The sequence below is a fragment of the Anser cygnoides genome, chromosome 2 (genome assembly GCF_040182565.1).
Source record: "Anser cygnoides isolate HZ-2024a breed goose chromosome 2, Taihu_goose_T2T_genome, whole genome shotgun sequence".
Classification (NCBI taxonomy): Eukaryota; Metazoa; Chordata; class Aves; order Anseriformes; family Anatidae; genus Anser; species Anser cygnoides.
In genome coordinates this window covers 99,635,110-99,650,678 of record NC_089874.1, presented here as the reverse complement: position 1 = coordinate 99,650,678, position 15,569 = coordinate 99,635,110, and positions in this window count along the sequence as shown.

Below are 15,569 nucleotides of genomic sequence, written 5' to 3'. Positions count from 1 at the left end.
AAGACGATTGTTACTGTAATGCCAGTTAGGGTACGGATTCAAGTGTATAAAATATAAATGTAGGAGGAAAGCTCGGCCCTGACAAGCTAAAATAGTAGTTAAGAGGATGATAGGAAGAGGTTACGTAGGGAAAGAGAGGAGTGAAGCCAAAGCAGTAATATGGAACACTGTTTTACACACACTGCATGACATGTATTCTTCTGGTAGGAGGCCTTCTAAAACATACGTAAAGTATGTGTTACATCCTGATTGGAGTGCTGTCACCACCGATCACAGGCTGTTAAGGGACGATCAGCAGAGGGTCTGTGCTCTCTGTAGAGGTGCTCCTTGACACTGCAGAGCTCTAGTAGAAAACAAAGGACGGGTCTGCCAGTGCTCAAGATCTAAGGGCAGAGTGACACAGAGGATGCTGTGGTGGGGTCTGTTACAGACCTCCTGACCAAGAAGACGTAGAGGATGAGGCTTTCTACAGACAATTACAGATGTCTCCAGATTGCAAACACTTGTCTTCACGTGAGAATTCAGCTATCCAGATAGTTATTTCTGGGCCTGCAATGTGTCAGCAATCCAAGAAGTTCCTAGGCTATACTGGTGACAATGTTATAATGCACATGGTAAAGGGTCTGTACTTAACCTGCTGCTAACAAAATGGATAGAATTGATGGAGAGTATGGCAAAAATGGTAAACTGGGCTACAGTGACCATGGTATGATTGAGTTCAACATACAGAGGGAGGCTGGGAAGAGAAGCAGCAGAATTAGGACTCTGGACCTCAGGGAGCAGATTTTGAGTTAGGGAATTTATAATCATAATTCCTGGGGAAGCTACTAAGGGGAAATGGGGCACAGGAGGACAGGCTGCTTTAAAAAAAAATAAAAATGAAAACAAGCAAAAGAAATCCATCTGATGGTACAGGAAGGATGTTCAGCAGAAGGCTCATGTGACTAAGCAGGGAGTTGTGTGGTGAACCAGTAAGGCAACCAAACAGCATACAAGAATTGAAAAGGTGAATATACAACAAAGGAAGAGTATAAAAAGATATTTGAGCACTTATTAACAAAAATGAGGAAGGTCAAAGCCCAGCTGGAGCTAAGACAAGGAGAGTGCATTATAACAGGAATGGATTCTACAGGTACACTAATTACAAAAAACATTCAGAGAGTGTGGGCCAACTGATGTATGGGGGTAAACAACACAGTGGCTCGAACAATAAAAAACAACATCCCCAATGTCTTTTTTTGCATTGTTTTTCACAAATAAAGCCTACTCACAGCTCTATACATACCATCACAGTTTGTTGTGGACGACGGCCTATTGTGAAGGAGCAATAAGCTAGGGACTACTACCACTGGATGTACTTAGATCCGTAGGACTTGATGATATTCATCTGATGGCACTGAAAATGATACCTGATGTGCCTGTGAGACTTCTGTATATGACCAGTGAAAAGTCAGGGTGACCTGTGGATGTTCATGAAGACTGGAAAAAGGCTAGAGGCTAAAAGGCCTATCTTTCATAAGGGCAAAAAGGAAGATCCTAATATGCCATTTAACGTCACCTCAGTTGCTGAAAAAGAACATCTTGTAATTCATAGCAAAGATAAGAAGGCAGTGGCCTGTATGAGGAGGCAGATGGCACCGTTAGCAAATTTGCAGACAGTGTTAAATGGGGGGGAGTGATTGACACAGAGAATAGCAGAGCTTTAGTCCAGAGGAATCTGCAGGAAGCTGAAGATTGGACCAACAGAAATTTCATGAGATTGAACAAGAAGAAATGCAAGGTTCTGTACTTGGGGCAGAATAACCCCAGCATTGGTACAAAGCGGTAACTGACTGAGCAGCAGCATAACCTGGAGAGGACCTTAGGGTTTTGGTGGACTGTCCGAGCAACATATGGTTGAGCCAAAAGTCATTGTTAAAGTAAACCACGCAGTGGGCTAGAAAGATCATAGCCAGCAGCTCAGTCAAAGCTGGTGTTCTTATACACCTTTACTTGGCAAGGGTGACAATGGAACCAAACTCTTCTGTGTAGTAGCAGACAAGGTGACAAAGCAACAGCCAAGAACTGCAGTTGAGAGGTTTGGGTTGGACAGTTCGGAAAACCCATGAAGGAGGATGGTGCAGCTCTGGAACATGTGCAACAGAGGCTTTGCAATCTCCATCCCAGGAAATTTTCAAGAGTTGTCTAGGCAAACCCACACCTTACCCTTATCAAGCAGAAGGATGGACTATATAATCTTCACACGTCCCTTTTGAGCAACATTTTATGATTTTGTGATAAACGTTGTCTACAAATAATAGCAGATACCTGTACGATCACACAGATGCAAAAACAATATGATCAAGGCGAGTCAGGCTTCTGGGTCAGGCAAGAGCAAAAATCTCTAGGACTTTTTAAAAGTAATGTTGCATTTTTCTTTTATGTCTGTCCTGACCAAAGAGTGGTCATGTTTTTCTGCCTCTGGTAAATGTTTCCTGAAACACTGTTCTTCCTATTCCTAATAGCCACTGAGCAGAGAACTCTTTCTGTTTTCCATTCTGTTTTCCATTATTAGTCTATGTGTCTCATCTGTCTGCAGGTTCCTCTCATACTTCTTTGGGAGTCTGAAGTAACTTCTGCTGAACTATTATTTGTTATGCACTTGTAAAATCATTTGATGCTTGGGTCATGACTCCCGAACCGTTCTCTTGATTGTCACTCTTTGGTGTCTCTACTGGGTTTTGTTAGGTTTTGTTGCTGCTGTTACTGTTTTTAAAAAGCTTTATCTCAGATCGTACAACTGCAACGAGCAGAGCTTGTATGAAAGTTTAATTTGTGGTCTTCTCATTTACTCTGCTTCAGTTTCCTCTGTACTGGGGGTTATAGTTCCCATCCTTTCCAAAAACAAAAACAAAAACAAAACAAACAAACAAACAAAAAACAACAGATGCAGGATGCAGGCTAGAGTAATGAAAGAAGTCAGTAGTAATGCTGTAGTACACTCCTCCTACCACAGCCCAGAAAAGCATTAGGTGCCTACAACACCTGCAGAGGCTCAGGGATTTTCATGAGGTGACAGAGGCTGAAGAGTAACTGATGGACATGGCAGCCTTCTTTGAGAATCCCTGGATGTTTAAGCAGAAACCATCTTGCTGCAGCCAATATTGCTCCTCTGAGCTGTCAGCGAAGAGCAGGGTGTAGTGAAGATAGTAGAAGTGTATATCTTTTTGAGGGCTGTGGGGGAGGAGGAGCATGGAAAGAGGTGCAGAGTAGCCCTATCAAGCTCACTGACATTTTATGAATATTCTCTCCACATTTCAACCAAAACCTGAGACAGCTCAATGCTATTGCAAGCACCTGCTCTGCTGAAACTAGGCTGTGGCCTCCTTACTCTCCAGACAGTGCCTTTTGCAAGGGAGTGTGTGTGGGACTTTCTCAGGCTTTCCTGTTGCGTCTGTTCTGTCTTGTATTAATAGTCACTGAACCACAGAAAGACTGACGAGGCTTCCTTCATATTCTTGTTGTGAATCAGGCAGAGCAGGGACATGCATCTGGTTCTCTCACATGCCACATGAATTTTCCTCACAAGCATACCACTGACTATCTGGGGTTCCTTTCTTTCTATTTTTGAACAGAATTTTTGTCTCTCCTTGTTGATACTGCCTTATTTTACCCCAGAGTTTGTTTTTGACTGACTAGCATTGTCTGACAGTAGCAAAAATCTTCAGAAGATCATTGTCCATCAACCTTTGAAGAAAACAAAGAAACTGCAATGTAGAGCATCTCCTCCAAGAGATTCAAAGATTTGTGCGTTTCAGGTGTTAATCCCACAGTAACTTCTTGAGGTGTAGTGATTGCTTATATGTATTTCAGCTGGATTTTGCCTTTCTCTAGGTCTTTGTATGTAGCCACACACCTAGGAATCCTACCAGCTTCATTGTGCTTGTTATTAGCACACAAAAATAAAAAAGAAAAATAGAGGACCCCCCAGACAGCTGATGAGCAACAGGATTCAATAGGGTGAAGCAAGGAAAGAAATGTAGGGGGTGTGGGGGCGTGAGAGAGAAGAGGAAGATGTTGATGCGGTGATGAAGTGGACATAACATTGGAAAAGAAGCTTTTGCCTGTTGTCTGTCTTTCCATCTGTCCCACTCTCTGCAGTGCATCTTTGTTAATAAACACTTTTCCATTAAATTCAGCTTTCAAAAGCTGTGTACAGTTTTCTGGGACTGACTTAGAACTGTGCTAGTGTTATGGATCTTATTACGTAGGTTTTACTGTTATATTTGGTGGTTTCCATTCCTTTGTGTCGTTGCTACACTATCTTCCTTGTTTTTTCTTTTGTTGTGTGCTGTTTCATATTTGAATGGCTATGAGGTGCCAGCTGATTCTGTCCTTCCTGATCTTTTTATGTTCTTCTCCAATTTCACCTCTTTTTGACTAGGTGTTGGCTGGATTATTGCTCTCATGAACGTGTTTCTGTTAATGACTTCAGAATTTAGTACCACCTTCAGCTCTCTCAGCTGCACATTTTGGTTTTACTTCGCTACTGCTGCCCCACAGTCTATTACCATCCCTAAACAATGTGACCCTATAATCATTTCCAACATTCAGCTACAGTACAAAAATTGCTCTCGTTGAAACGCAAAGCAACTGTGCTGTATTCAGAGGAAAAATTGCTGGCCACTGAGTTTCGTGTAGTTTCTGATGTCCTTGTAGTAGTCTAAGTGGTGGAAGGGGAAGAGGCTGTTAGACAGCAGCCACACAGCAGAAGCTCCCCTCACTGTGTGAGATGGAGCCCAAGTATGACAGTAAGTTCTTACCTACTCAAGCAATCTCTCGCTGCCTCCAGAAGAAAGCAGCAGGACAGATTTTTAATTGTCTTTGGCTGCTCCTTTGAGGTTGCAGGTGTGCTGTCAATGGGTTTTACACAGTGCAGATTGGAAATCTCTGGCTTGGAAGAGCTGCAGAGGAGTACTGTAAACTTTGAACTGAGGTTGCATAAGGAGCTATTCTTGGTTCACTCAATACCTTTATCAACAATTTGGAAGGAAATGTGTAATCATCACATAGATGCAGTCGATATAAATTGGACAGGCTGCAAATCACAATGTGATCGAGTAGCTGAATGCCAACGTGTAAGACCTTCAGGCACAGAGCTCACTCTGGTTTGCTCAACAGAAAGGGATTGTTCAAACCCTTCTCATACCACTTCTTTAAGTGTAAATGGTAAAATACATAGCTTGGCATTTCCCCCCTGATCTGTTTTGTCCCACTGGAGACGACTCTGCGTCCATATAATGCTGTTTTGTGAAGGAAAGGTTTAGGCTCCTTTTGTGAGATCTGACGGGTTGTAGATAAGAGAAGCCCACTCTGTGCAGGTGCCTGTGGGCACTGGTGTGCCACCAGTACAGGTGGGGTGTGGACCCTCCCTCACCTTCTGTACTTAGGGAGGGCTAGTATTGCTTGTGATCTATCAACACATACAAACAAATTCTCATGGAGGTAGTGCTGCAACACTGCACAGGTGAGCAGAAAAGCAGGATGCTGTTCACACTCTTTTCTCTTCCCTACCTATTAACACATCTAGTTCATTTTTTCCTGGCAATTAATAATGCCCTCTAGTTCTAGAAACAGCTCACGTATGCCAAATATGATTATGGCTCATTCTAGGTAAGTAAATTAATATTAAACGCTAATGTGTGGATGGAAAAATGTGGAAGCAAAGAAGTTTTGATCCAGTGGTATAGATATAGACCACAGAGCAATTATTTATCATGTGGATCAAGCACTTTAGGGAATTTTCTAAGATTAAATCTTTCAGAAGGTTCACTGCTATTTGCTGTCAAGTTTTGTTTGCACAAGCAGAAATAGCTGGTGGCACAGTGGTTTTATCCGACCAGGGAAATATTTGGGTGAGGTCTGCATAGAATCCTTGCATTTTCTCACTTACACCTGAGGCTTTCTATAGTTTGGCATGCAATTTCAGCTAAATATGAGATTTTTAAAGGAGCTTGTGTCTTCTCTGGCAAACACGGAAAACAATGTGCTGCTCTGAAGGAAGATTAAAATCAAACGGAATGTAAAGCCTTGTGAAGACAGAGGAGGTAAGTGTAATGAAGACAGGACCTTCCCCTTCCCCTTCCCCTTCCCCTTCTCCTTCCCTTTTCCTCCTTGTAATCAGGCAGGCATTGTTTAATACGATGGGGAAAACATTTCTGCTCCTGTATTGCTACTCCCGTCCGTTTGCCTGTTTTCTCTGATTGCAACATAAAATCTGACATTCAGAGTTACATTATAGGGAAAAAGGTTTAATACCTCTTCACCTCAGGCTGACTGTGTCTTTGTTAGGATCTGCCTTCAGAGCTAAAAAGTAGTAATGTGCACCTACACTGGGCACAAGTTTGGGTTTTGTTTAAAGTTACTTTAAAAAGACAGGTTACCTCTAGCTTTTCCAAATGGCAGGATGCCCAGCAAATCTTTACTCTCTGAAGTTTGGCCTCTCTTTTGTTTTATTTCTGCACTGCTTAGGCTTTGATATAATACCAGGTTCCACTAAGACATTAATGCCATTTTTGTCAAGAAAAATCTAAAGTGAAGCACAATCCAACCTTAAAGAAGCCAATGGATTGGAGTGAGTTTTATGTCTTTCCTGAATGATCACCACACACCTGAATGTATATTTCAAGATAAAATATCACATCATGAAAATGGGAATTTTCGGACATGCTTCAGAAGTACTCCGGTACATATATGCTGAAGCTGGCACTGAATCTCTAGCTTCTTTTCAAGATGATTTGTGCAATATCAAAATATTACCATGCTTGTGTGAATAATGCTGACGATTATTACAAGCCCACCTTTTGCTGAACTGTGCAGTCACTTTTGTGAATCAAATGTAAAATTTGGGCTGAGTCAGTAGATTTTGCCAAACATTGTATTAGTCGTAACTGCATCCCATTTTATAATATTCAGAAACTGTAAAACTAATGAGACACACACACACACCCCACATTTGTCATGACCGCGCACAAAGTCCACTATTACTGCACAGGCTGAGCAACCAGCTCCTATTTCGACTACCTGGGGTTGCACCGAACTTTTCTCTTTAGCAGAAAGTATGGCAGGCATGACACTGAGGAAATGTAAAGAAACAAATGAGCCCTGAGGGAGCAGCAGACAAAAATGTTTCCGTAACATTTTCTGTGGTTCCCTCGCTCTTATTTCTCTGTGTACACACACGTACACACACGCCTGTCTGCATTGCTCTCCGTGTCCAGCGGTTTGCTGCCGAGCTTACTCCGAGACAAGCATCTGGCATTTGCTGTGCTCTGCAGATGGGTCGTGAGTGACACGCACACCGTGCAGCTGCCTGTATCTGGCACTCAGGTGATTAGTTGTTTGCTAATCAACCGGCAGCTCCATTAGGAGAGCTGGAGGTTAGGAGAGGGTGATTAAGTATACAGAAAGAGAGGCTGTTATGTGTTTGTGGGTGAAATGCTGGATGATAATTACAGGAGATGTAAGGATTGTTATTGTAACCAGGGCCGTAACAAAAATTAAATCTATCTATTCAATCTGCTTGTCACTGAATATACAATGGCAGTTTCCTAAAGCAGAACAAAAATAAAACAAAACACTGCTCTGCTTTGCAGCACGAATAAAGAGATATCTCCATGTATGCATTAAAAAACTGTGGTCACCTGCAAAAATGATCAGATTTCAAACTAAATCAAACATGCAGTTTCTCACAACCGCTTGCAAAGGACGTCAAGAGTTATGTGTGAAAAGAGAAGGAGTGAAATCTGATCGCTTTGTGCTGCTCGGTTCAATTAGTTTAGCTAGCTGACCAAAATTGCAGGTGTTAATTCTGCAGGTGCCAGTTGGGTCTAATCAATCTGCAGGTCTTATCTGCAGCTCAGCTGGCCAAGCGACAGGCTTAATACCTAGCAGAGTGGGCTGGTCACCTGCTATGATGTGATTTGTTGCTGTGTTTTATGAAACTAGTAATAAGATATAACTCAATATAATTTCTCACTTATTGTGTAATTTATTGGAGCATTTAACCTATACAGAATGAGGAAAAAATCATTGAATGATTTTAAAATGCCATCATTTTATCATTAAAATGCACAGGGTGACATCCTAAGGTTGCTATTTCTGACCTCTGCAGTAATGAAATAACGTTATTAATTTTGAATAAAATGCTTCTGTGCAGAGGGCTAGAGTGCATAACATAGGAGGGTGGGCTGAGGGAGCTGGGTATATTTGGGCCAGCGGAGAAGAGGATCAAGGCAGATCTAATTGCTGTCCTCAGCTGACTAGGGGAGGGCAGTAGTGAAGGCAGAGCCAGGCTCCTCTCAAAATTGCTCAGCAAAAGGACAAGAGGCAATGGTCACAAGATGCAGCAGGGAGGCTCTCACTGGGTAGTAGGAATGAAATTCTTTACCAGGAGTCTAATCAAATGCCGAAGCAGTTTTCTCCAAAATGTAGTGTCTCAGTCTACAGATATATTGAAAACTTGATCTGCTGTGAAGCTAGCCCTGCCTGGAGTTGAAGTGGAGTCCTCCAGAGACCCTTCCCACCTGGAATCTTCCTGATGCTCTTTGCTCCTGTTTGAAGTTGGACCTTGCTGTCTGCCGTGCTCTCTGCTCCATTCTTCCAGCAGAAGGTGGAGCCGAAATCCTCATCTTCGGATCCTGAGTCCTCCTCTTCGGGGAGGACAGCGGAAAACATTTGCTTTGAAAAAGAAACCTTTGAAAAGTGAGCATGGCTTTGTTAATTTACTGTTTCTAATTGAAAGCTTACAGGGAATATGGTTTTGCTTTCTAGTGGTTAGCCAGCTTACTCATGCACCATCACTTGCAAGGACCACACAGGACAAACTCTGCACCGAGTTATGCTCGGGACACCTCATAGGCTTCACTATATCTGCCTGTGCAATAGGGGCTATGACCAAATAACTGGCTCACAAAAACACTACTTGGTTTAAGTTAACTAATTCCAGAGATTTTGCTAAGTAAACAGTTCTTCTCCCTTGAGTGCCTGTAAAAGCAAGAAGGCCCCTCAAAGCCAGAGAGAGCCTGTGGAATAGTTAATAAAACAACAAATGGTTAGAAATGGAGTTTAATGAGAAGAAAGGACAAATGGTGCTGGGCAGGCACAGGGTTAGCATCCTGCCTGCTGCCCCTCCACCTCCTTACTGCGTCCTGCCTTCAGTCCTTCGAGGCAGGGGAGCACTGGGACCCAGGCGAGGTTTTGTTGGCCACCAAGTAGGCAAGCCTTGAGGGACAGAGGGGTAGTTGTGGATGTATGTCTTCAGGAGCTCTGTGGTGGTGTCAGTCCTGGCAAGATGGAAGAGCGGAGGGTGGTCATATTAGATGTGGTCTGAGACAGAGAATGCCATTTTGCCTACTCCATCAAGATCATTTTCATCACACACATCAGTGCCAGGCAAACTTTTGATGCTGGCTCCCCCAGCATATCCACTGTCTGCTGTGTTTTCTGTGCTTCTGCAGATGCGTGTGTACGAAACGATGGTGTGCTGGTCACTTTAACCGGCCCTGCCTTCTGCAAGAGCATGCATAAATTGCAGGCGTTCCTGGACTCCCACACAGCTTTTCTAGACTTGAAGCCGCTGGTGTCTGGGGGTGACATTGTGCACAGAAAGTTTCCTGCAAGCTTGCCTCTCGCAGCAGTGCTTGTGTAATAAGCCACCTCCCAGTTCTTCTCAGGCACTTTCAAAATTAGTGTGTTGGGTATAGACAGGGGAATTGCAGGACTTCAAAACGAGAGAAAAGGGACTGCATGGTTGTGTATTCATTTTGTAGGCCTTGGTCAGACCTTGTTTTCCAGCTTCCTCTACTGTTCTCATTAAGGGGAAGATAAACCACCTCCTGTGATTGCAGTCTGTGATTCCCAGCCCAAATTGCTCTGTCCTGGGAAATGTGCTTGGGCTGCTGTCAGAAACTGCTGTGTTTCACTGACTTAAAATGCTTGCCTCTACAGGAAAGGGAATAAGATAGTCCTGGGAAGTGTCCTTGACCTCTGGAAGAAATTGGGGGATTGTGTTCCTTCAGCCTAGAACTAGTTTTGTTCCTGGGGCCTAGGCCTGTGTGATCACAGTATGTAGTGCAGGGAGATTTCATGGGATATCTTTGCAAACCTGTCCTGAATCGTCTGAACAGCCCGCTCCCTGTGAGAATGCAGGGGCTCCTGTGTTCAAAACACCTGCTGTATAAGACCTCTCTTATTTATCCTCCTTTTAAAAAAGGAGCATTTCGGCCCTTGGTGGCGAAGAGGTGATGGAGTGAGTTCCCCCCTGCCCCAACCCTAACATACCTGCGTGTGATCAGCTAGATCTGCTTTCAGGTGGTCTTAGATAGCAGTCAGTACGGCAGGACCCCTTTGTAGGGCCTCATGAGGAGGTTATGGGGTGACATTGGTGCTTGTTCCCTCCTGGAAGTATTTGGAGATCAATGCCAGAGAGCACTGAGCTCTGAGCTGTGAGGAAGCTTGTGTGATGCCTGAAGGCCTTCTGTGTGCACAGAGAGGTTCCTCTACTCTGGGGCACCCTGAGTCAGATAGTCTTATGAGTGACCTAGCAAGGCACTGTAGACATGGCCAACGCCTCTTCTTTCTTCTTTTGTACCAGGGTTAGGTGCATGACTCTGGAAAATTCTTCCCCAGGTAATTCTTCAGCCCATTTACCATGCTTTTGCAACTTGCAAAGCGTTAAAGAGATTTATCTGGGCAGGGAGGCCAGGTAGGTTTAGGAGGGGTGCTAGAGGGGCTCCATCCCTTCCTTCCACCAGCTGCTGTGTAGCCATGCAGATTTACACAGCGCCCGGGAGCTCACAGCACAGCGGGTTAGGCTGGGAGCTCACAAAACGCCCTGGCTCCTCCTGGAGGCACGCCGTGTGGAGCAAAGGGCCCAGCACAAAGAACCGCTTTCCATGCCCACACCTTCATTTAATGAGCAGTAGCTTCCCCCTGCGGACAAGTCCTCGGGCTGTGGCAAGCGGCCGTCCTCTATTCTGTGTTTGTAGGGTGCCTGGCAGGGCCTCATTTTAGGTTGGTACTTAAGCGGTATTGTAGTAAATTATAAAAGATCCTCTCTTTGATGCCTTGTGGGAGAAGGCTCTGGGCCTGATTTCCCCCTGCCTGGTTCCTTGTGTTGTGATTCGCACCGGCCACTGTAAAACGCTACCATGCTGATTTGGTAACCACTTTGCCACAGGTATAAATTACAGCCCTAGGTGCACAGCGGTGGGGGAATGAGGCCAACTATCTCTAAAGGTCAAAGGAGCATTCATCCCACCACCAAGTCTATTGTGGCTTCATTGTGACTTGGCATCAATCAAAGCGCTGTTGTTGTTAAAGCATTTAAAATCAATACAAAATAAAAAAAGACCCGCACTTTCCTTTTCTGCCTCTTTGTTCTGTGCAGAAATATCTTGTTGTACTCCAGTCTTCTCAAACAATGTTCCTGTACATACAGGTTACAGATATAAGTGTATTTAGCCAAAAACAGAGTATAAAGGGATGGGATAATTCTCACCCAGCCTAAAATAGAAGGGAGCGGTGGTTAGAAACAATCGCCGTAATTGTGACTTCCTCAAACAGAATGGCTCTGATGTCAGATACAGGGAAAGAGGAAACAACCGTTAGCATACATTATGGTTTAACCAAAGGTGCAATTTGTTCCAGCTTTCTGATGAAATCTTCTCCCCTGTAAAAAGGAAACATGAGCGGAGCAAGCAGAATGCTGTCAGAGATACCCAGCTGTACAGAAGTGAGTGAGGAGCAGGTTTGATCACTCTCAGCTGCCCGGCACAGCCTGTGAGAGCACACGCTTGCTTTCAATTCTCTCCTAACATGCCTTTGCTTTGATCTGGAGAAAGCCCCATAAAAACAGAAACTTCTACTTGACAAAGGTTAAGTTACAGTTCCTAAAAAAAAAAAAAAAAAAGAAAAGAAAGACTGAAATAAAGTAAAAGCCAAGATTATACTATGTTTGACAACCATATCAGGACTTTTGTTTGCATTTAGATTAAAGCATTGAGTTTCCTTTGGTCAATCTGTTGCTAAATCTGAGTGGCTTATAATTTCTGTTTTCTGGGTATGCTATATTTATCTTAGAAAGCCGGTCATGAATCAGTGTCACATTAAAATATGCCTTTTAAGTTGAGGTAGTGGTTAACTGGGAACTCATGAAATTCTTCTGAATTCTCCATTTGATGCTGCTCATCCAGCACATGCACATCCCCAGTGTTCCTGTTGTGTTTCATTTTGTTGTTAATTAGCGATGGTCTAACTTTGAAGTTGGCCCCACCTGAGCCAGAGGCTGGACTAGATGACCTCCAGAGGTGCCTCCCAAGTGCAGTTGTTCTGTGATCCTTTGCCCTCGCTGCTCGCAACTGGCAGACTGGTCTGTGGTGAGCCTCGCTGTCACTGCTCTTGTGACCCGTGCTCAGCTGATCCTGATGCCTGGTCCCCACTCAATAATACAAAGGAAAGTGAGAAACATGAGGCTTCCTCCCTGTCAGCCCTAAAGGAACTGCCTTTACAGAAAAGTACAGAAAACAATGATTCTCCTGAAGCGTTTGTAAGCCATGTGACTGAATGTATGCATTTTACAGAATGGTTATTTTAGAAGTTCTACAGAAAAGAGATCTTTCTCTATCAAAAAAAAAAGACTGGCTTTTCACAAATCTCTGTATGATCACACTGATCTTCCCATTACACTCCTTAAGCCTCATAAAAGTAAATTTGCTGGGCCTTCATGACCTGCCAAACAATTCTGTCGTGCCTGAGCTGGAGGAAACGAAACATGGCTTCAGTTTCTTGTGGTCCTTTTTAACACACTCACATGGCATCAGCTCAAATTCCCTTCTCTGCAGCAATATGAGTGTATAAATTATGCTCAATGGAAAGGGGGACAGTGGCACTTTCCCATTCACATGATATAAAAAGGGGTTAAACAAAAAATATTCAGTAGGAAATGGCAGAGGGAAGAAAATTGGATCAGCGGTTTGGGAAGCATTGCTGTTTTTCTTCTTCCTTCTTGTCTTCCAAGGAGTTTTGGCAACAGTCCTGTTCTCTTACAGGTAAAAATGCTTAATGCAGCACCTTGTGCTGGCCACGGGGCTGTCTGGTGGACAGGCCGATGTCTTGTCCATTGCAAGGGGGAGTCTGCTTTCAGCCATGCCTGAAGGACACACATTACCCTGTAATGCCAAAGAAAAGGAAAATTTCCAGCTTTTATGGGTGGAGAGGTGACGTGCCTTCGAGGAGAATTAAACCCGCTGTGGGAGGCCTGACCTCTCTCTGGGCAGGATTGAAGAGCCAAAAGCTGAAAATCAAACAGCTGAGGAGAACGACAGAGAAGGGCTTACAGCAGAACAGCTTATTTTTCTTCATTTTTATGAACATCTCTTTAAATTAGAAACCTAGACAACACTTGGTACAGAAGACAAAGCCAAAAAATGTTGTGTCTGTCAAAAGCACTGCTGATGTGCCGCTCAGCATAGTGTTTAGTCACCTGTTGCTCAGTTATACACATTTTAAATGGAGTCCTGGCTTGAAGTAAGTGGGGCTGCTGTCTCTATTGCTAGCGAGAGTTACAGACAGAAGTCTGTGATCTTCCAATGGAAACTGAATTGGGACATTTTCATTTAAACAGGAGCATCGTTTAGCTAAGGATAAGGGCAACTCATCCCCAGGTTTGCAAGCTGCTGTTCCATCAGGTTGGCAATTGGCAATAATAGCTTCTCCATTCTCCTGCGACTCAAATTAAAAAATTACCTGGATTTTTTACAGATGCCCCGGTTTCATAACTCAAACACAGTGCAGTGTGCTATCATGTGATGCTGTAATTACCAAAAAATCATGCAGGAGGCTGAGAGCAATGTGCTGAGCGAACTGGGACATTTGGAGTCCGTAGGCACACGGCCTTAAGGCTGACGAGATTAATGCTTTTGGCATCACACAGAGCCAGTATTATGTTCATGCTGTGTTAGGGATTTCTTTTTCCACAGACCTCCTGATTGTAAAAGGGGATTCCAAAACTCACATGCAAGCAGCAAATGTCTCCAAGTACACTGTGGCACTCGGCCAGTAACAGAAACCCCCGTTACTGTCCGCGGCGGCGGTACACTGTGTTGGAAATCGGATAGCCGGCCGAGCGCGGCGTATCGCGGCATGCAGGAGTCATGTGAGAGAGACACCAGGGAACAGTAGCTGACAGTCACATCGCTGCCAGTCAGAAAGGGATCGGTGCTTAAAAGGGAGCCCTGGATGCCTTCAGCATGACTGAGCCCGCTGCTAATCTGCATATGTCTGGATTAGAAGTCACACCATCATAAAGATGCCATGATCCAGGCAGTACCCATATGTCACTCGTGCGGTGACAGTTCCTAAATATCCTGTCCCCCACAGCTCTATTCCTAAGTGTAAACAACAAGTAGAAGGCAAAAGGCAGAGCGCACAGCCTGTAAAGCATCCCAGTCCTGATCCCGGTCTCTTCAGCATCGTTAGGTTTTTATACTCTCCCTGTATTTGCACATCTTTGTCATTTGAAAAAGGGGATTATTGCATTTGCCAGTAGTCTCTCATTTTAGTCCTAAAACAGCATTATTATGTGGTTTGACTGAATATATCACTCTTAATCAGATGCAGAATGGCATCCCCTACCTTCCTGACAGTGTTATGGACCACGTACCGTTTGATTTAGTCTGGTGACAGGACTGTAAATCCGGACTTCGTATCAACCTCCCTGCTGGGGTGGTGCCTCCTTTTCCAGCCTGAATGCAAATGCTCCTGGAGGTGGGGGCTTGGTCCGAGCAGCCAGAAGGTGAGTCTCCGTGCTGATGCATCTGCGCACCTGATTCTGAGTGCAGCCACGAGCCTGAAGCAGAAAGGCAGATGGTTTGGGGCAGATCGATGCAGATCATTTTCACCATTTGGCTAAAGTGAGTCAAAGTTCAGATTTGATCAACCCGGCTCTGTGCACAACTGATGGGCAGTACATGCTGTACGTCTCTTTTTTTATCAGTGCACTGAGTGCTGAGCAAGACGTACGTGACGTGACTTTCCAAAATATTTTTCACATGCCAATGATGAGTTCAGTGGTGAACTGTGATTTCCACAGCAGACTGAAATTAGGAAATACACAACAAGGGTTTTGTTTATTTTAACACGAGGATCAAAGTAAACGAAAGTCTCCTGCTGAGGACAGCTGTACCATACACGTGTGACCAATTACTTCTTGAACCAGAACAGACTTTACTGAAGGGTGCAAGTCTTTGTTAACCTGCTGCTGCAGAGGTAAAAATCTTTGCTCAGGAGGTTGTTGGTGGAGTCTCCTGCGTTGCACGTGGAGTGACAGGCAGAGGGGTGGCGAGCAGATTGCAGCCTGCGCTTAGGTTAGCACTGGTAGGTCAGAGCAGAGCAGCTTCGGGTTTCAGACTACCTGGCAATCCTTGCCAGAACTGCTCCTGCTCGCCTGAGGGCGTGGAGAGAACGAGTTGTGAAGATGCAGAGCCTTTCTGTTTGTTGCAGAAGCCAAGGACCTGAGGCACCTATTCAAA